The following is a 23,006-nucleotide window of genomic DNA, read 5'->3' as shown; positions in this document are numbered from 1 at the left end:
GCTAGGTTCCATTAGTATACACCTCACTTGTACAAAATATAATGCAGTGCCCCCATCAAGGAGAAGTAAAATTAAATGTCTAACCCCTGAGGACTAACAACATAATCATAGTCTGAATGGTACCCTGAGCGGAACCCAATTTGAGCTCTTTTAGGAAGCTCCTGAAGACTTGTCTTTTTAATAAGTATATGTTTTTTTTTTGTATTGCTCCTTTGGGTCAGCTGGCTACTTGCACTACTATTTTCTTGTGCGTTTTAATTCCTCCATTGTCCTCCTCTCCTCCTCTCATGGTTTTTTGTGTCGCGTTGTTTGATTCCTTAGTGCTGAGAAGTCATGCGCTGTAGAAATAAATTTATCAGAACATAACATGGTACTTGACTCCTCATGGACTGACAAAACAGAATGCATTCTGGTAAATAAGCCCTTTCATGGTCTCAGTGAGTAAAGGAGAGGGGCCTTCAGAGTGGGCAAATGGAGTGCTGGCTCACCTCTTTGAACAAGTAATGGGATGAGGGAGGAGTTGAAGGGGGTAATCCTGATGGGTCAACAGCTTTTGGGGTCATTGGGTTGGGCAAACTGGTTGTATGCTAAACTGCACAAAAATGATGTTAATTTTACAGTGGCTGTACAAAGGATTGCAAAGGTTTTTAAAAGGTCTCCCGGAGAACACTGATTTTCATGGTCATAAACGTACTGGAATATTCATTAGTGTAATTTATAAATACGAGAATGAAGGCAAAGACATGGCATCAGGAATTAAACCGATGTAAATGGTAGAGGTAAAATTGAAGGAACCTCAGTCTTTACTGTTGCTTGCGCCAACCTAGTTTTAGTTGCAAAATTGGATCACTGACACAATATTGCTGTAAATTATATCGCTGTTATTGTGTCAAGAATATCGTTTACTACAGTATCATGCTCATCATCATACCATCTTTGAGAACATATCAAAGATAGAAGGTCTCTAAGCAAAATCTTTCAAATTCTTACAGGTTGGTGCAATAACTTCACAACCATACATATGGCAGATCACACATCTGGAGTTCAGGCTGATGGCTATCGGAATGTAAAAGGAAATTAATAGTCTTTGGTTTACCAATATCAAGACTTGAATTATCAGTTGTAAACATAGAACTTGTTGTCTAGTAATGTAATGCAATCCCAGTTGTTTACTAGTGAAATGATAACATTAAGGGCCCGATTACGATGCCGGCCGGATGAGCATCCAACCAGCCATCATTGTGGTAAAGGGACCTGCCGACAGGTAGTTGGTGATCCCGACCGTCAAATTAGTCGCCGACTGCCGTGGAGGTGGTTGGAAACATGACTCTTTGCATTGAGGCTTGTGATGCGGCCCGGAAAAGGGCCGCAGCACAAGCCCCAATGCCAAAAGGCATGTTTTTAAACACCCCTGCAAAATGAGTCAGGCAACTCATGTGCCACAGGTGCCCCCCAGGCCTCATATCGGAGGCCGCAGAGGGACGGGGCCCTGCAAGGGCCCCCAAAGTACCATTCCGTCTGCCTTTCTAAGGCGGTCGGACCGCCATAGAAAGGCAGAGGGAAAGGGCCATCTCAATCCCTGCGGCAGTGCCTGAGCAGGCACCGCCCTTATTGTAGGGATTACATTCTGACTGCTGGGCCGATGGGCTCCTTGAGCCCGTCAGTACCGCAGCGGTAGGTCCCTCAACCCATGCGGTCCGACCAACCTCATCATAATGCGGTGGTTGGACCGCTGATTCAGATGTCAATGGGACCGACACTGACATGCCGTCGGTATCAATCCGATCATAATGATGCCCTAAGTTCATTAACATTGAATAGACAGCATATTTAGCACACTTCTCTCAAAGAACCTGTACAACTCATCAGAACATGATCAATATTCTGGCCCAAAAAAAGATCACATTATATGAAAATGGGCCCTCATCAAACCAATGTTCCAGCTCATCCCTACCCATGAAAGCGCTGGCAAAAGTTGGAGCAAACCTGGAACCCATGGTAGTAGTGCACCTTGTCAGTAGACATCACCATACTTGACAGAGTTTTTTCTAGTAAAATCATAATCAAGTCAATGCTTTATTTTTTAAATCATCTTTATTAGCGTTTTACAAATTATAAATTCTAACGACGTTTCCCCGATCTGGAATATGCATGGCTAGATGGAAATAGCAGTGAAAAAAATGCAAAGCACCTTTTTGGCACAGCCCATCAGCCGTCTAGAGATACTATAAGAAAAGTATCTGGAAGGTCTGAGTTTCCAATTAACGAGGAGTATTCTGGATAAATTATAATGCAAATGACTATAGTAGTGTGTACGAATATTAGGTGCATTTGTTCACAGCATGGCATATTGAGGTACAAACCAAATCATGTGGTCACAATAAATATTTGAGAATAAACAGCAAAAATACACTGACTAAGCCTGTTGAAGGAAATCATGCCATGCTTGCTGTGGATAGAGCAACAGTAAAGTATAGAGAATGCACTCAAAGAACACAAAAAACAAGGAACAAAAATAGAAGGCTTAACCAGTATGGTAATGAAGATTGTCTACAGCAGCACATCACATCCATCCTTGATAGTGTTGTCTGCTAACTGGGCTATTTTCCAAATGATTTCTAGGTTTCCACGCAGACCTGTGGTCCGGATTGTCCCTGTGATGATAATGACATTGCCGTCTAGTCCATCCCAGGGTTCGGTGAGAAGCTCTCATTCAATCAGCTTAGTCTCCATCATTGTGTTGCAAAGGATGTGTTGTCAGATGTTATCATGTTTGTTTCGACGGATCTGAATATTATGCCCACTGCCCAGCAGTTGGATACAGTCAATAGTCTAGAAATGCGTTGACCATCCCTACTTTAGGGAGCACTCAATCTATTTCTTCAAAGGATGTGTTTGCTGTGTGGACAGCGCATCCAATTTTCATTTTTTCAGTGCCCATTTTGGAATTTGAGGTGTAATAAATCCACCCATGCTTTATCTTCATGTTAACCTTAATCGACGGAGAACTGATCCAAGCTCAATTTATTTAGTAGGTAACTTTTTGCTTTAAGCAGGACCAACTGGAGTAGATTTCTTTTGTCACTATCCCCACAGTAAGCAGGGCTAATTCAAGCTCAGTGTTTTAGTGAGTACAGCAGGCGCGTAGGTGCTGGCTTCCTGGGGGCGCCGTGTTTGAAAGTTTTATTATGCTTTTGAAGCACCTGCTGCAGCGTTTCTCCCCGCCCTCCCCTCCCCCCTCCCCCCTCCCCCCCGCAATTACCAGGCCTCACATAAATGTCAAGATAACTCGTGTGATTAATTACCTTCCTGGCGAGAGATCAGCATTTTGTATAGTTGAGGTTTTGATTTAGGTGAAGTTAGTGCAGAGGGTTAATATTCCTGCTGCAAAGAACGTGTACCAAGTAGATTACAGAGTGCGTATGATGTAAAAAGATCAGCAGAGACATCCTTTTGTTACTTGCAATTTATAACTTACAGTCCTAATATAGTATAGTGAGCTATTAACTTTCATCCTGGAACTGCATACAGACTGCAAAGTATACATTATTAGAACATTAATTAATGTTGCAAAAAGGGTTAATTTGGCTTGAAATCGATTCTTATTATTAAAGAAAACTCCCAACTATGCGGTTTCATTTTCGCCTCGGAGTTTGTGCTTCTCCACACCAAGCACTCTTAAACTATACTGCCTATCAGTATGGATGACATGTGACTCCTACACTTTTAGTCCTTTGGCTTATGTAACATTTCCTATACACTGATTTACACACGTATGATTGATTGTCTCTGTGTAATGTGTGTGTGATGCAAAGTGCTTGGACACCCTACACTGGTATGAGTGGCGCTATAACTAATTCAGTGCATCTGAAAGAGTGTAGTTATGGAGACTTGGTCACTGTTAAAGGGTGCTAGCGAGAGATACCTGTGGTCATTGGGGGGGCGCCAACAAACATTGTCGCACAGGGCGCCACCAGCACTTAAGCCGGCCCTGGCTCTAATACCTTCGGGTCGAGTTTGCGCTATATAAATATGCAAAAAAAAAAAATTCAAAGTACACAAGTTTTGTGAGTTCTGCTATAAGCACAGTTGCTCCAATGTGCTTCCGTGTTCACACTCCACTGAGTGGGGGTGAAGGAGGGTGTGTTTGTGATATGTTTATAGCTTCTTTAGTTTCTTGAATTAAACTTGCCATGGGTTTATGGTGAACCTGTGTGTCAGTGTTGAGCTGTGATATCTAGCAACCATATGCATGACGTTACACATTCTGCAGTAAACATGTGGTAGGTGCATAACATCTTGAAATAGTTTTTCACGTGTGATGCACTGGACAGTCCATGAACTGATTGGCTACAGACCGCCACTGTTTCACAGCCTAGCTAATGCATGCAGTAGAAGACCCGAGGCCTGGTGATTGCGTGCGAGTGAGCAGGTGATTGTGTGCGAGCAGGTGATTGCTTGGAAGTGAGATCACAGAGAGCCATCACTGGGTCAGATCTGTGGAAGTTCTGCATGCTTTCACAGATACACAGCACCAAGTGACAATGGCTGTCTCTTCAAAGCACCAGCCATAGTCTGTGCCTACCTGCTCCACAGGGTTGTATGTGATTTCATAGAAAAAGGGTTAAATGCCACATAAACTGACTGTTGGAAACTTTCGGGATGAATTGCATTTACCATTTCACAGAAACCGATGAATTGATTTTGCATGCTTATCCCATTGCATTCCATCCCACCATTCTCCCATCTCTTTCCATCCACTTACATTCCATCCATTACACTTCAGTCACCATTGCATCTCCCTTCCCCACCCTTCCTTTTCCCATTTCATCCCATCTTCTCACGCCCCATCTCACTCACTTGATTCCAGGGGCGTAGCTAAGAGGGGGGCGGTCCGCCCCAGGCGGCACTATTTTTGGGGTGGCGGTCGCGCAGCACTGGTGGCCCGTTGCGGCGGCCTTTATAATTTATTTGGGGAATCTGACACTACTGTTACAGTAGTGTCAGTGTCCCCAAATAAATTATAAAGGCCACTGCAATGGGCCACCAGTGCCACGCGCGCAGCCCTGTTTGAAGTACGAGCGCATGCGCACCGCCACCTGCTGCTTGCAATTGCTGCCTGCAGCGTACGCATGCCGCCACCACCACCTAGCATAAGCCCGTGACGTCGCACGAGCTTCTGCAAGGTTGACTGCACGCTGGGCGGAGGCGTCCGGGTTCATTGTGCGCGCCGCCTGGGGTCTGGTCCGGGTCGGGACACAAAATTGTGCTTGCGCTTCCTGTGGACGGCGCTGTGCAGCGGAGCTTGGGGTGCCTTGGCTTGGGGTCTCCTGGTGCTTGCGAGGACGGGACATTTAAACCTGGAGCACTGTTTGTGGAATGTAGCATGAGGGGAGCTTCATTCAAACAGGTAAGCCCCGGCGCAGTTCTTGTCTATTAGGTTCCTCTTGTGAGAGAAATGGGGACAGAGACAGGAAACGTTTATCCTTGCACACAAAGGCTTTCTTCGTTACTTTTTAATATAATTATGTGAAATGGTGACAGGCTGTGCCCTTACAGCCCTAGATGATGCAGACTTGATACATACAACAGTGTATTCCTGGTGTACCTACATAGAAGTTTGATTCAAACTGTTTGAACGTCAATATTCAAGCTTAATTTGGGAAATTTTATAAAAAAAGAATGGAAACACAATTGTAAGCAGCTAAATATAAAAAGAAATTGACAAGGGCAGTCATTTTGATTTCTTTTTTTTTTTAAGTGGAACGGTCTCTTAAAGCTTCGCTAATTCACACACAGCATAGGGACAGTATGGACAGCTGGTATGCAACATTTCCAAACACACAGAGCATTGTCTAGCATGTGTAGCAGCAGTTCTGTTATGTTGACCTGCCAGATATGGTTCAGAGTTAGCCAATTACTTGGCCTCGGCACTTTATGCAGACATCAGTCTGCGTTTGTGATTCATCCATCAGAGGTTTTCCAGTAGAGGAACTAAATCACATTAATGTGGGTGGCTGGCTTGGAAGACATTGGTTATCCTCATAGAGCTGTTCTATAAAGGGAGTTGCGGGGGGGGGGGAGAGACTCTTGACACTTTCCAGCCTAACCTGTGTTAATGTTGAGTGTGTTTGGGGGATCTGCATGGTGGTTCACAGTGGAGGTTAGGGCCTTGAATCCTTCCCCCTAATTAGTGTCAGTTATGGTAGTGTTGTTTGAAAGTAATGCCATGTGCCCTTTTAAATGACACAGGTGGTTGATGCAAGAGTCATTCTAGTGCAATATTTGTGGATTTTATGTTTCTCCTTTGGTATGCATTGTTCCTCATCTAGGTTCAAATTCGAACATTCCACCCTAGGTTCTTATTTGCCTGTATCCTTGTAGTTGGAACTGGCCTGTCTCTTGCTTTCATTGTCTCTGTTGTCTTGTTCTAGCCTTCCATTTCTACTCTGCCTGATGTTTCCCAGCCTAAAGCCGCTCAATATTGAGGTCTCTCTGTCTCCAAGGCCTATCTATTGCGTCTCCCGGTTCCTTTGTTTTAACTGTCCCACTAAAGTATGAGAGGCTCTCTTTCTCCAAACGCCATCCTGAAAGCATTAGTTCCCGAACCCCTCTTGTTCACTGGTTCCCTGTTCCCTAGTTGCTTAGACACCGTGCAGACAGATTGTCAGAAGGACAATCACCTATTCAGGGATAGCTCAGCTGCTCTTAAGGCATAGCTTTGCTCCCTGTAACTTGTTTGGGAATGCTCTGTTGTCTGGTGAGAGTAGCTCTGCTGACAAAAACCTTAAAGGATAGATTTGCTGTTTGTACTGAGTAAGAAATTAACCAGAAGAGCAAGGGATTGATCAGATGAATGGTACTAATCAGCTGCCTTTGACATGTGATGATAGCTGTGGTCACTGTGGCACGTAAGTAGTACTTTTGCTATCTGTGACATATGAGTGATACTTGTACTATAAGCGCTGAAAGTAGAATAAGTCTTCATCTGAGCAAGTGGTGGCTGTGCTGTTAGCGCCAGTTAGAAATGTGGGCTATTGCACCTGTCTCTGGGTAAATGTCAGTCTGTACCCTGCCCTTATGTTGATGTCTTCTTGTAATTCTCCTCAGGAAACAGCAGGGATATACTGACCTCTCTGCTTCCATTCTCTCATTGATACATTTACCTGCGAGCACAGGCAAGCCTTTCTACTCTCTCTTCCTAAATAATGCATTCATCTGTAGAGCCTAGAGTTCTAGAGAGAGTTGAATGTTGTGTGAGCTATTTACCTTAAGCATTTTGGCTTGTGAGAGGAAAGGAACACAAAAGATTGAGATACAAGATACAAGAGAAGAACCTGGTATTCTCTGATCCCAGGGCACCAGGGCCTAGGTTACGAGAGCTCCAGTTGGGATCGCAGGTTGCCAGTGTGATTGCTCCAGTTAGTCAGCAGTTGTCTAGGCGCATCCAGGTCTGTGTCCACTAAGGTTATGAACCTTTTGAAATGCGTAAGGGATCTGATGAAGGGCTTTATTCCCGGATGTCTGTGAGTAGAGCGATACCAGTAGTAGCAAGCTACCACTGTCCAATGATTGAGCCGTGGACATTTTGAAACACACATGCGTAAGAGCACACATAACTTACTTCATATCCGGACTTCTTTTAAGTGGTTATTTTTCTCCAGACCTTGGTTCTGCCATGCCTACATTCGGGTCTGGGAGGCAGCTGAAGATGTGTGTTACAGGGACGTGTGTTATACAGCCTTGGCGTTCCATACTAGACACGTTATTATGATTTTACTGTTTTTGCAGACTTTTAACACTGTTGGTTACCATGAAAGTAATGTGAAAACAAAATTGCAGAAACATGTAATGTTTCTTGTTTCTTCTGATTATTCACGGAGTCCCTGGATAGGGTTGAACATATTCCCATGGCCCCTACAGCTGTGTTTAAGGATTGTGATGACAATGTGTCTCCACTCCCTGTATTTTAGCTTTGGGCCCCCTGGGTAGGCTGTGCACCATGTGTGTGCTGAGGCTGCTCTGAAGGAGAGATGCACTATTACAAGCTGGCTTTGGGTCCCAGGGAGTTGGTTGCTGCTGCTTAGAAGTAATGACAGGGCGTGATCCCTGGTTGTTGCCATTGGGCCACCAGAGCAAGTTTTGTATCTGGTCTGTGTTGGCAAGGTTGTAGCGCTGACTGACCCCTTTGTGCTGAGTTTAGTTCTAAGGGCACACAGTGAGTCATTCCCTGTGAATAATTAATTTGCTGTTTTTGAAAGATAAAGAATTACAGGCTTCGACACTGTTAAGTTGGCTCTGGGTCCTCAGAGCACATCACGTTTGTGCACGTCCCCACTGCTTTAATGGGGGGGACCATGATGTTTGGTCATTTATTGTCAGCTGTAAATGACGGATCCCCGAACAGTGTCATGTATGTGCATGTTTACATTGTGCTGAGGTGATTACCAGGTAATCGTTCACGCAGCTTTCTGATAGATGTCACATGTGGTTTTTCTGAGTCCCCAGATAGATCATGCAGTCTGTGTGTCCTCCTTTGTACTGCCGGTCACTGGTGTATTCAACTGTGTAGCCTTGGACCGTGTCATGTATGTGCATATAACTTGCATGATCGAGGTAACTATTAGCGGCGATGCTACGTGTCTCTCGGACCTCTTTCAGGTGCGTGCTGTCCTTTCTCCCTCCCCCCCCTCCTCTCCCCCCCCACCGGGGCGGCAATCTGAGGGATAGCCCCAGGCGCCACAAGCTCTAGCTACGCCACTGGAGTACAGTGGTTTCACGGAGGACTCACTCACTCATCATTTATTCCATCTGGATGTTGTCAGTTGCTCCTTCCTCACACTGCAATATGTGCTGGTTTAAATGTAATATTGTTCCAATCATTCACACCCTGAAACATGCTGTCACGTGCTTACTCCTCATCTAGTTCCCAAAACGTTTAGGTAAAGCCTCTGTGGGCACAGCATCCTCGCAGTGCAAACTTCAGTTTGGACACTTTAAAAAAAATCTATTTGTCTGTCTAATAATAATCTCTTTGTTGTGTGATTACTGCATTTCATGCCATAAATTAAACTCCTACGTTTATAGTAAAAAAGAATTGTTTTTAGTTAAATAAACAGTCATTATTAATGGGCAATTGGATTTTCGGAACATGATCAAAAAAATAGCTAGTAGGATTACGAACTCCAGAATACTCCTCGTTAATTGGAAACTCAGGCCTTCCAGATACTTTTCTTAAAGTATCTCTAGGCGGCTGATGGGCTGTGCCAAAAGGTGCTTTGCCTTTTTTTTTAACTGTTATTTCCATCTAGCCATGCATATTCCACATCGGGGAAACGTCATATAATTGTTATTTTGATTTGTATAGCGCACTAATCACCCGAGAGGGTATCCAGGCGCTTAGGTTTGTTATATCGATGGGAACATGCTTTTGCACAGTTTGAGACAGGACGAAAGATTCTGCGCTAGAAGGGCAGTCCACAAGCCAACCACGAGCCTGTTGTTATTTAGTCCACTGCTGATAACAAATAACACTCTGTACAGGCCACCCCTGAGCCTGCTGTTATTTCATCCATTGCTGATAACAGATAACACTCTGTACAGGCCATCCCTGAGCCTGCTGCTATTTCATCCATTGCTGATAACAGATAACACTCTGTACAGGCCATCCCTGAGCCTGCTGCTATTTCATCCATTGCTGATAACAGATAACAGTCTGTACAGGCCATACCTGAGCCTGCTGTTATTTCATCCACTGCTGATAACAGATAACACTCTGTACAGGCCATCCCTGAGCCTGCTGTTATTTCATCCATTGCTGATAACAGATAACACTCTGTACAGGCCATCCCTGAGCCTGCTGTTATTTCATCTATTGCTGATAACAGATAACACTCTGTACAGGCCATACCTGAGCCTGCTGCTATTTCATCCATTGCTTATAACAGATAACAGTCTGTACAGGCCATCCCTGAGCCTGCTGTTATTTAGTCCACTGCTGATAACAGATAACACTCTGTACAGGCCATCCCTGAGCCTGCTGTTATTTCATCCATTGCTGATAACAGATAACAGTCTGTACAGGCCATACCTGAGCCTGCTGTTGTTTAGTCCACTGCTGGTAACAGATAACACTCTGTACAGGCCATCCCTGAGCCTGCTGTTATTTCATCCATTGCTGATAACAGATAACAGTCTGTCACATCACTTGCTGAACTTTGGCTTCTAACAGTAACCAGTGCTCTTTGCTTTTATTTTCTTCTGATGGTCTCTCTGATACTTTGCCTGAAAGAGTTTTTTTGTATATTTCAGGTGAAAGCTCTTGCGGGTGCATCTGTCCCAGCAGAGGTAAGAAATTGAAATAAAATCCAATTTAGAATTCGTTCATAGACTAATATTTTCCATGAGAGAAATATGTCATAAATAGAGAGTTTTTAATGGTGTTTAGCAAGACGTGGTCCAACGACGTATCACTACTAACAGTTGAATTTCCAATACTACCTTTCAGCACATCTGAGGAAGGTACAGTCGAAAGGAATATTCATTGTATCATAAATTCTAAATTAATAAAAAAAATAATGCTCAAGTTACACATATTGATGCTCCTAGAAGCTCAACAAACCATCCTAGTTAGGCATTAGTTGGTGACTTAACTGTTACACATTGTTGCCAGTCTTGTGCTCCCATTTGACAATTTAGTGCATTGTGTGAGTTTTGTGTCTTAGTTTAGTTTTTTAAGCTGGCAAGAACGCCAGAGGTTGTATTACAGAGAGTGCCTAGGGGCACAGTGAGTGCTTGTGTTCGTTTCTTGCGCCTCAGGGGCACTTTGGTATTACAGCAGCGCCCTCAGATGCTTGTGTTGCCTCTTCCATAATACGGATCACGTGGTGCACATTTGTTTTGCTGGAATAATCATGAGGGTGCATTCCCTCCTTTGCACGGTGAATGCCCGATTATAGAAACATATGCGGAGGCAAAGAGACTGTCCGGAGGCGCACTAACACTGCAACAACCTGGGGTGGTGCACAGTCAACCCACCCTGGAGAACTCCACTTGAAAGCCGGCACGGACATCCCAGGGACCACCCCAGACATCCTCCTGCAGGTGAAAGCAGTGACTCACTGCACCCACCTACAGGAGAATGTCCGCCCCTTTTCAAATGCAGGTCGGGTTCCTGATTCCTCCACTGGGAACCACACATTCAGTGTAATAGCACACACTTTCCTGGCCTGCACCCACCATACCCAAATAAAGGTGCAGCATGGTTCAGACCAGAGCACTGTGCCTTATTTGAAATATAAAAAGACACGCAATTGATGGACAGATGGACTTCAGCCAGGATAGCTTGATTCCAGTGGCACAGTGAGCCCAGGACTCACGTCTGAGCATGCCTGGCGCACTTAGGGCGAGAAAGCAAAAGACACACAATTGATAGACGGAATGCAGAACAAATCAAAACATTCACCCCTAGTCAAGAGATCTGGGTTAAATCTATCATTCTTTTGCTCACCATGCCACCCCAGTATAGACCTGGCTATATGCAAATCAGTCTTGACCCTGTGCCTCATGGGAACAGTCCAGCCCGAACTGCCAAGCCAGGTCCTCCCTGGACCGGAAACAAGCATCCTAGGACCGGTTTCGGGGTTTCATCCCTCTTCAGCCAGGACAGCTTGATTCCAGTGGCACAGTGAGCCCAGGACTCATGTCTGAGCATACCTGGTGCACTTAGGGCGAGAAAGCAAAAGACACACAATTGATGGACGAATGCAGAACAAATCAAAACATTCACCCCCAGTCAAGAGATCTGGGTTAAATCCATCATTCTTTTGCTCACCATGCCAACCCAGTTTAGACCTGGCTATATGCAAATCAGTCTTGACCCTGTGCCTCATGGGAACAGTCCAGCCTGAACTGCCAAGCCAGGTCCTCCCTGGACCGGAAACAAGCATCCTAGGACCGGTTTCGGGGTTTCACCCCTCTTCAGCCAGGCTAGCTTGATTCCAGTGGCACAGTGAGCCAAGGACTCACGTCTGAGGCGCACTTAGGGCGAGAAAGCAAAAGACACACAATTGATGGACGGAATGCAAAACAAATCAAGTCAAGAGATCTGGGTTAAATCCATCATTCTTTTGCTCACCATGCCACCCCAGTTTAGATCTGGCTATATGCAAATCGGTCTTGACCCTGTGCCTCATGGGAACAGTCCAGGAACGGCATGGTGAACAAAAAAACGATGGATTTAGGCCCAGATCTCTGTACTGGGGTGAATGTATGACATTGTTCTGCATTCTGTCCATCAACTGTTATTTTTGCATTTGTCACCCCAAATGGGAAGGATATGCCCAGACGTGGGTCCCGTGCTCTCTATGCCACTGGAATCAAGCTATTCTGGCTGAAGAGGGGTGAAACCCTGAAACCGGTCCTAGGATGCTTGTTTCCAGTCCAGGGAGGACCTGGCTTGGCAGTTCGGGCTGGACTGTTCCCATGAGGCACAGGGCCAAGACTGATTTGCATATGGCTGGGTTCAAACTGGAATGGCATGGTGAGCAAAAAGACGATGGATTTAGGCCCAGATCTCTGTACTGGGGTGAATCTATGACATTGTTCTGCATTCTGTCCATCAACTGTTGTTTTTGCATTTGTCACCTCAAGTGGAAAGGGTATGCCCAGACGTGGGTCCCGTGCTCTCCATGCCACTGGATTCAAGCTATCCTGGCTGAAGAGGGGTGAAACCCCGAAACCGGTCCTAGGATGCTTGTTTCCAGTCCAGGGAGGACCTGGCTTGGCAGTTCGGGCTGGACTGTTCCCATGAGGCACAGGGTCAAGACTGATTTGCATATGGCTGGGTTCAAACTGGAATGGCATGATGAGCAAAAAAACGATGGATTTAGGCCCAGATCTCTGTACTGGGGTGAATGTATGACATTGTTCTGCATTCTGTCCATCAACTGTTGTTTTTCATTTGTCACCCCAAGTGGGAAGGGTATGCCCAGAAATGGGTCCCGTGCTCTCCATGCCACTGGAATCAAGCTATCCTGTCTGAAGAGGGGTGAAACCCCGAAACCGGTCCTAGGATGCTTGTTTCCAGTCCAGGAAGGACCTGGCTTGGCAGTTCGGACTGGACTGTTCCCATGAGGCACAGGGTCAAGACTGATTTGCATATGGCTGGCTTCAAACTGGAACGGCATGGTGAGCAAAAAAATGATGGATTTAGGCCCAGATCCCTGTACTGGGGTGAATGTATGACATTGTTCTGCATTCTGTCAATCAACTGTTGTTTTTGCATTTTCTTTATTTGAAATATAGGCACAGCACTTTTCCTGATTTCTAAAATTGAAAGGGTTACATCATGTCTTTGTACATCGAAAATTCATTTACAGTGATGAGCTTTCATGTTGCGTATATTGAGTTAGCTGCAACACTAGCTCATTTCAGCTGACAAAGTTGGAGAAAGACAATGAATTGTAAAACAAAAGCCAGGTGTGTGATGGTGGCACAAACTAATCTGGCACCTCTATAGCTGCTATAACTGAAAATTAGATTTGGAGTATTCTTGCAATGGGCTAAATCTGATGAATGGATACATATGAAGGCATTCGTGTGTTCCTCAATGGAAAGGTGGCGGAATTTCGGTTCATACATCACTATATTTTGTTATATGAACTATAGGAAAGTGTCTTCAATGTGAGTGCCAGGGCATGCAATATCCAGGCAAAAGGACATGAAGTAAGGATGCTTTGCAGTACTTTATGTACATTATGTAATAACCTATGTGTGCTAGGATGGACCACACACTTAAATAGGGATGGATGAGCTTGCCAGGCTGATTCTGCGTAAGCCATCAAAGACCAATGATGTGGTAACGTATGGTACACAGGGTTCAGACAAAACAGGCCTGGAAGAAATCACATTTGTCATTCACACCACACAATGCTTCAAGCAACGTGGCTATGTTTGTTTTGCCGACAATTATTGTAGGAAAGTGGCAGGATCTAGCCAGATCCAGGACATGATATTGAGACAGATCCAGACTGGCCCACATAGAATTTATCCTGGTGTAATTTACAGACACCAGGACACAATCAGCAGCACCCACAAGTAGTGTGCTTTGCATCCCAGCAGCAACCTGCAGGCGGTGAGGGAGGTTTCTTATTTTCAACTTCCAGCTGGAACCAAAAGTATGGAAGGATTGAAAAGGTCATGAGTCCTTCTTTGTTCCAGTATTAATCTGGCTGGGAGCTGCCTGGGGCGTAACAGGTAAAGGCCAATGCAATGGAAGGGAACAAAGGCGCACATCTTGTTATCACTTCACAAGCACTTAGGTGAAAGTGTGGTTTAGAGAAAAGTTTGTTAATGTGTTCAACTCCTGCATATAAGGACAAGTGCACGCATTGTAAGAATGCCAGATGAGTTTGTCTTCATGAGTAATTACACAAAAAAGACTTGAATACCACTTACTATTTTATTAATTTAATTCTTTTATGGCACTACTCATCCCACTGTAGGATGAAAGAGAGCTTTGCAACATATGCACTTTATACAGAAAATATAAATCATACAAGTATGCAAATCAGTGAACAGGAAGTGTTACATAAGATAATGAGGGTGATAAGGTGTAGGAGTCTCATCCATACTGGTAAACATTTTTTTAGGTCTCGCCTGACCCAGCGCATGCGCTGGTCTGGTCTGGTCTGGCGAGACTTTTTGAGAGGGCTCCAAAAAGTGCTACCAGGCCAGCCTAGAGCTACAGTGCATGTGCGCGGGCGCGCGCGTCGCGCTTTTCTGCGGTTACTTTCACTTTCAGCCGCTTTGATGTTTGATCGCGATCACTTTTGCGGCCACTTGGCATAGCCAATAGGTCTCGCTTTTGGGACCTTATAAGTATTTAGTTATGCAACTGTTGCATGGCTAAACACTTATAAGGTCACAAAGGCGAGACCTATTGGCTATGCCAATACTTGTTTATGGAATGCAGGGTCGGGAGAAACACAAATCAGGATTTAAAGCGTAACACAGTGATTGGGGTTGTCTGAACTAATACAACTTTATTAGTATCCAAAGGCACCTTTTTTTATCAAGCTTAGAATAACACTGAGAAAAATAGTGAAAAGGTTCTAAACCCGTTTGCATGGCACTCCTTAATGCATGTTTATAGTACACTGTGCTATAATAGAAGGATTGCAACTTATACATCACAATCAACAAAAGGATCTCCGTGTCAAAAGCACTAACCCACTTACCTTTGTACATAAAATAAAAATTTGTGATCTGCATTTTACACAATGTGATTTGCAGCAGGCACATTAACCCTCTATGCTACTTTATGATTCAAAACTGTGACTAGGCACAACACTGATCTCTCCAGCAAAATCATTACTCACCAGGATTAACTTACCATTATTATTATCCTCTGAAAACTGCTGAGTACAAAAAGATCTCTGCAGCAGGTGTCTTTACCCTGTGTGATATCTTGAAATGTATATTCTTTGTGCCAAATAAAGTATCCTAGAACATATTTACTGTCACATTTGTACTTGTTGCCAGTTTCTTCGTTGCAGAGCTTTTAAAAATGAAATGTATAAGCTGTCCGACTCCTCTTTAATTTACTTTGCTCCTCGTGAGTGCACCTCCTTGTCTCCGTTACACCTTGACCCACAATTTATGGGTTCCTGCAGTGATTTTTAGGTTGCAAAGAGACTTATTGTGGGCATTCTGAAAGCTTCAATGGGAATGCATTCCACCCTTTGTTTACCGTTGACCTTGTAATATGTAACTCACATTTTCTTGATTTCTATTTGCTGGCATTATTTGTTTTAGGCTATCCAGTATGTCTTAGTCACTCTTGTGGCGCATAGCCTGTTCACCATCACTCCTTGTAATTCTTCCACAAGTGTTCGCTACCTGTAAACAGGCCTTTAAATGTTGTTCTTATCTTGTCACGTTTACTATGCATTCAATGTGGAGATCAAATGACTCTGTCTTCTGAAGGAGCTTGGTGTTGAATTTTCTTTCTCTGACTTTAAAGTGAGAGGATTTATGTGACAATATGGTACTGGGAAAGAAAAGGTTATTTTTTTCCTACCACAAAAAAATATTTAAATGTCTGTTAATGAACTGTGCTAATATTTCAGAATATATAAAAATCTGGAAAGCACAAAGGAAGCACTCGTTTTGTAATTCAGAAGATTGGTGGAAACAACTACCGTAATATGATCAAAACAAATTAGTACACTAGATGATGCCATTTCCACACATAATCATTTGTGTGCTGTACAGTTCTATCATTAAAACTGTATGTGCGCATTCAATGGCCAGTTCAATTGAAAATGTGTGTGGCAGTGTGCCATCACAGCATGCATAACCACTCCACTCTATACCACCACACTACAACACTCGACTCCACTCTACAACACTGGATGACATGGCAGCTCTAATTTGCAGGTTTGTCCTTTCTGTTTTAAACAGTATTCTTTGTGAACCTCTTAAAATCTTAAATCTATTTATTTTTTAATTTACCTACCCTTCAAGTGGAGTCCACCATCTTGCAATGGTAAATAAAACAATAATATAAACGGTGGCCATTTCATGCTGCATGGGTGCACATTCATGGTGATACTGCCACACGTATGTCATCCTTCTTGGCCATCATAGTGTACACATGGCATTGGGGTGCTCATCATTGCACTCTTTTTCAAATTATTTTTATTTTTGCCGATACTCCAGACCATTGACAAAAAACATTGGCAAGCCATTTGGTTGAAAAGGGGAGACCATCTGGCTTTGCCAAGGGTTGTTTTTCCAAGTGCTGAAAATGACACTCACTAGGTGAATACAGACAAATGACCAGCAAGAAAATTCTGCAGAGCTTTATGATGTTAATAGAACTTTGGGCTTATACAGTATACTAGGAGATTTTTTAAATGTTTATGGAAGCCTTCAGCACATGTAAATGAGAGTGAGAGATGTGTGTGGGCGCGTGTTTGTGTGTGTATGTATATAAATATATATATGCCTGCGTGCCTCTGAGATTGCTGACACTACCCCACTTAAGAATTAGTAACTTGACTCACACTTGCTGTATTACCACGTTTTTACTAATGAGCGGAGTCTGTGTTAGAAACAGTAAAACAACAGAGCGTTCCTATAATCCGAATTAGGGCGTCTCCTCATTAGGGTTGTTAAGCTGCATAAAGTGCTGTCCCCTGACATGTCAGGGAGATTTTGCTCCACTATCTCCTCCTAGTAAATTAGCAGACCTCCTTCCAGCTGCTGCCTTCCCAGGGGAGTAATGGATACCAGCTGTGCGTCCATTTTGAGAAATGTAGTGATGTGGCCAAGATTCTTCAGATGTAAACATTGCTCTGCAGCAGGCTGCAGCCCCTCACAAGAGCGCCAAAGGACAACAGCAACTTTCTTTTATGGTTTAGGCCTCATAAAATGTGTTTTTACTAAGAAAAAATGCAAATGTGAACCAGTGCCATTGGATCACTTATCGCCTCAAAGAAAGGCGGATCACAAAGCATCTTTTCATTCCACAGTGGGCATTACACCAAATGTGGGTTTCAAGATTCAGGCCCCTGGCTAGGAATGTGAAGAGCAGAGAGTTTGATGTCAGCCTCACAAACTCCAACCACTTGTTTTTATTCTAGTGAAGTGTAGAGAGGTTGATGTCACTCTCGTGTTGGAACCAATGTGTGATATTAGACAAACTATTTAATGATATTATTGAAATCTGAAAATATTAAATGACAGTTATCACTATTTATTCCCCTGTTTGCAAGCTCTGTGCACTTCAGTACACTAACATTGCATAACACATACACATGGCTGCTCTGTATGCTAGGGAAGGGGAAATATGCCTGATTATGTGCACAACTGGGTTGAGTCTGTGTGAGCATCAGGCTGGTAACAGGTTCTTTCTTGGAGCCCTGCGGGCTGAGATGTGGAACTGAGAGTGAAGACATTCTTCCATAGAGCCACTCCTTGCAGCCAGAGGGTGGGTTACTGTGGTTCTGGGATATTCCTGGGACTTCTACCCACACTGGCCTGGAGGGATTGAGCATGCTCTGTCAACAAGGGCAAGTCAAGCATTCGCTTGGAGAATCTAGGACAAGGAGGAACACGGGGATGCCCTCTGGTCTTTGGGTAGATAGAACAAGAATATACCAATGAAACAGGAGGTATTATCTGAAGATAAATTGAACAATTCTTGTAGCAAACAACAGAATTGAGACCAAAATTGTCAAAATAATTAAAGACAATGCGGCAAAAATATATGAGAAAAAAGGATGTACTTATATATATATAAAAAATCAGAAAGCATTTTGCAATGCAAAACATTGAGAGGTGCACAGTGCTCCAGTTAAAACATAATGAGTAAACAGTGAGAAAACATGTGTATAAATAAACTGCAGGGTGAATAATGTCCTTGTTGGACAGGCCTCACAGACGGCTTGCTCCCTCCCCGCTCGACAGGGCCCGAACTCCGGCCCACCTGGCATATCCCCGCGGCAAGCACCTGTACCCCGTCTCCCGACGGACCCTCTGCCCTCGGACCCCTACTCATCACGGGGTCCAGCCCCACCGGCTTCCCCGGCCGGGTCAAGCCGCCATCTTGGGCCCTGCACCACGCGGCCGCATGGCCTCCCCTCGACCCTAACCCCGGGCCTGGCCGGCCCCGACATCCCGGCACCACCATCCACCCAGGAGGTGAGCGGACCACTTGGCAGGTCAATGGGAGAACGAAGTGTCAAGGGCTCTTCCCCCCGCCAGGTGCCGATCGCCTCCAGCTCCCCCAGGCGCTGGCTCCACCCCCTGCTGGGTGTCTGGACACCTTCATCCCGGACCCTCCGACCTCCAAGTGCGAGGGCCCGGACATCAAAGGGCACCAGCCCTATAACTGAGGCAGCTCCAGAGCAGGAAGGCAGTTGTATCCTGGAGTCGAGAGACACCGAGTGAACTCAACCCTGACGGTCTACTGGCGCTGCCGTAGCCCGCTCTTGTGAACCATCGTCCTGCCTGCTGGCGCTGCCGCGGCCTTCTGCAATCTTTATCTTCCTGGGACCTGCTGGCGCTGCCGCGGCCCGTTGTAACGACCATCCTCACCGGGACCTGCTGGCGCTGCCGTGGACCGTTCATCTTCCTGGGACCTGCTGGCGCTGCCGCGGCCCGTTGTAACGACCATCCTCACCGGGACCTGCTGGCGCTGCCGCGGACCGTACATCTTCCTGGGACCTGCTGGCGCTGCCGCGGCCCGTTGTAACGACCATCCTCACCGGGACCTGCTGGCGCTGCCGCGGACCGTTCATCTTCCTGGGACCTGCTGGCGCTGCCGCGGCCCGTTGTAACGACCATCCTCACCGGGACCTGCTGGCGCTGCCGCGGACCGTACATCTTCCTGGGACCTGCTGGCGCTGCCGCGGCCCGTTGTAACGACCATCCTCACCGGGACCTGCTGGCGCTGCCGTGGACCGTACATCTTCCTGGGACCTGCTGGCGCTGCCGCGGCCCGTTGTAACGACCATCCTCACCGGGACCTGCTGGCGCTGCCGCGGACCGTACCACCTAACCACCAAGCTCGAGGATTGTGAGCTCATCATCATCTCATCCGAACTACCTGATTGGTAAATAGACTGACCCGCTACCCCCTTCCCTACCTTACGAGACTCTAATCGAGGGGACCCCTGAGTCCAGACCTCCTTGTACCATTCTACCGTATCGTAAATAAGTACCTATAAAGAACACTGAACCTTATCCGTGTGTGATATCTGTCTGTGGGGGGGAAGTTACTTGTCTGTACGATCGCTGGAGACGGCTCTCCCTGGAGACCTCTCCCCCTGACCCCGGCCGGCCCTCCCGGTCCGTCTACCTTTTCTAACATTGGTGGCCAGCGGCGGGATCCGAATCAACGCGTAATCGTACAGAAAGTAGCTCACCCCACGACATAAGCACGATGTCGACCAAAGATAGCAGCTCCACCGAGAAATTCCAAATGGAGAAGTTAGAAGAATACAACCACCGCGAACTGAGACAATTTTGCATAGAACTTGGCATTGCTACCACCGGCCTGAGTACCAAGGATGATCTAAAGCGCGCTCTGGAGTCATGGACAGAAACGGGGGTCACAGGACCCTCCGACCAAAGCAGCGTCACACCAGACCAAACCAGCGTCACACCAGAGGGGAACGCCACGGCTCCCGAGGAGCGGGGAACGGGCCTCCCGCAAGAGGAGATCCGAGAAAGAGACAGAGTCAGATTACACGAGTTGGAGATGGCACGACTCAAGATGGATGGGGAACTCAAGTTAGCTGAACAGAAACTCAACCTCGAGCATATGCGGCTTCGAGAGGAACGAGAAGAAAAGCAGAGACAGAGAGAGCTGGAAGAGAAAAAAATAACGCTCGAGCACGAGCGCCGACTAGCGGAAATAGAACTGCGCAAACAGAATAAGGAACTGGGGGTGCCTGAGCGACCACACACCCCGGGGCCGAGTGAGAAAAAAGTTCACATCCCCAAGGATGTTGTCCGCGAATATGTCCGAGAAGACGACATACAACAGTGATTTAAAGCCTATGAGATCGCAATGACCTCCCACCGGATCGACCGGAGTGATTGGGGAGCCGGACTTTGGGGGAGATTTATCAACGAGGGTCGCGATGCCCTGCTGCAGCTCCCCGATCACCAAATGTCGTCCTACGACCACATGAAGGCTGCCCTCCTCACCCGCTACGGCCTCACGCCCGAGATGTACCGCCAGAGGTTCAGAGATTGCACCAGGATCCTAGGTACAACTTGGGTAGAATACGTGAACTATTTCAGCCGGGCATTCGAAGGTTGGATCAAGGGAAGTCAGGTCACCACCTACGAACAACTCTTCAACCTTATGGTATGGGAGCACCTGTCAAACAACTGTTTCGTCGAGCTCAGGCAGCACCTACTCGACAGTAAGCTGACTGACCCCCGGCAGCTCGCCGCCGAAGCTGACCGGTGGGAAAGCACCCGAGTGGGCCGGAGAGGGCCCCACGACCAGAACAGAGGCAACCAAGGCCAGCACCGTCCTCGGGGAGGAGGAGGGGGCCAGGGGCGAGGGAGAGACGCCTTACCAGCAACACCCGTGGCCAGCACCCCGCCTCCGGCCGGCCGGGGCAACCCCCCGTTGCGGCCTGGGTACCGAGCCAACGTCACGTGCCACCGGTGCCAGCGACTAGGCCACTACGCCAACGACCCGACCTGCCCGCTAAACCAAACACCCAAGCCCCGCCAGGTAGCGGCCGCTGCCCTAGGGGAAGAGCAATCATCGGAGGGACCCGAAGAGTACGAGCCGGCCCAGCAAGGGTGGGAACCGGCCGCCATGGTCCTGGCATGCCTAGGGGGAAGAGACATGGTTCCGCGGGCTCCCCTACCCGCCAACACCAGAAAATACGGTCAGTGGGTGACCATTAATGGACAGAGAGCCGAGGCCTTGCGTGACACCGGCGCCAGCGTGACGGCCGTCCGCTGTCATCTGGTGAAGCCCGAACAGATCCTGCCGAACATTCTCTGCCCCGTCCGCTCGGCAGATAACTCTGAGAGTATGTGTAAGATGGCCTGCGTCCCGTTTGAATGGGGAGGGGTCTCCGGCCTACTGAAGGTGACGGTCCGGGACGATGCCCCCGTGGACTGCCTCCTGGGGAATGACCTCGAGAGTTCCCCGTGGGCCACCGTCGAGAGAAGAGAGCACCTGGGGATGCTGGGCCTCCCGGACTGGGCCTGCATCACCACCCGATCCATGGCCGCCCGTGCCGCCCCCCGATCAGAAGAAACCGAATGGCCAGCACCTCCGCCCCCGGTTGCCCCCGTAGAGGACAACGGCGAGTCCGACCTCCCGGACCCGACTATCGAAGAAGACGCGCAGCACCAGGACCTCCCGGATCTGGCTCAGTGGCGTCAAGAGGGGGGGCCCACCCAAGAACAGTTCCGCCAGGAACAAAAGACCTGTCCCTCCCTCGAGGGACTCCGCCAACAAGCCAATACCCAAAACGCCGGGGACACCACCGGCACCCACTGGGTCTACTGGGACAACGACCTGCTCTACAGCGAGCAAAGAATCGCCGAGCTGGGGGCCGGTCGAGTTCTGGTGGTACCGCTCCGCTTCCGAGACTTCCTGCTCAACTTGGCCCACGATGTCCCCCTGGCTGGACACCTGGGCCAGGACAAAACATACAGTCGCCTGGTGACCCACTTTTTCTGGCCGAAAATGAGGAATGACGTCCTGAACCACTGCCGATCTTGCCCCACGTGCCAAGCCAGCGGGAAGAGTGGTCGGAAGCTGAAGGCCCCTCTGCAACCCTTCCCTGTGGTCACCACCCCGTTCGAGAGGGTGGGGATAGACATTGTGGGGCCTCTGGACCCCCGCACGGCACAAGGACACAGGTTCATCTTGGTACTAGTGGACCATGCCACCCGCTACCCCGAGGCGGTGCCCCTACGGACAGTGACAGCTCCGGTGGTTGGCCGGGCCCTGATGGGGATCTTCTCCCGGGTAGGCTTCCCCCGAGAAGTCGTCAGCGACCGAGGTACGAATTTCATATCTAAATACATGAAGTCCCTCTGGCAACAATGCGGGGTCACCTACAGATTCACGACCCCCTATCACCCCCAAGGGAACGGACTAGTGGAGCGTTTTAACCGCACTCTCAAGGGGATGATTGGGGGATTGGAAGAGCCTCTCCGTCGCCAGTGGGATGTCCTACTCCCGTGCCTCCTCTTCGCCTACCGAGAAGTCCCCCAGAAGTCCCTCGGCTTTAGCCCTTTCGAACTCCTGTACGGGCACCCTGTGCGAGGGCCCCTCAGCCTAGTCAAGGAAGGTTGGGAGATGGCCCCCTTAACGACCCCTCCAGACGTCTTCAAATACGTCCTGGCCCTACGAAACCAGACCCGGCGCTTCAGGGAGATGGCCAAGGCGAACCTCGAGGCCAGCCAGGAGGACATGAAGAGGTGGTATGATCACAATGCCTCCTCCGTTGAAT

At 47.3% G+C, this 23,006-nt stretch overlaps 1 protein-coding gene across 2 annotated transcripts in view; it reads left to right on the top strand.

The window, feature by feature from the left end:
- The window catches only part of FRMD6 (FERM domain containing 6), a 1,098,768-nt gene that overhangs the window by 570,471 nt on the left and 505,291 nt on the right, over positions 1 to 23,006 (top strand). For both annotated transcript variants that reach the window (XM_085626961.1, XM_085626960.1), the window contains exon 3: positions 10,312 to 10,347. The gene's annotated coding sequence lies outside the window, so the exon portion shown is untranslated. The remainder of the gene's footprint in view (positions 1 to 10,311; positions 10,348 to 23,006) is intronic.

This window comes from Triturus cristatus, chromosome 9 (genome assembly GCF_964204655.1).
Source record: "Triturus cristatus chromosome 9, aTriCri1.1, whole genome shotgun sequence".
NCBI classification, from domain to species: domain Eukaryota; kingdom Metazoa; phylum Chordata; class Amphibia; order Caudata; family Salamandridae; genus Triturus; species Triturus cristatus.
Note: the sequence above shows the minus strand (reverse complement) of the source record. Positions and strands in the feature narration are given on the sequence as shown.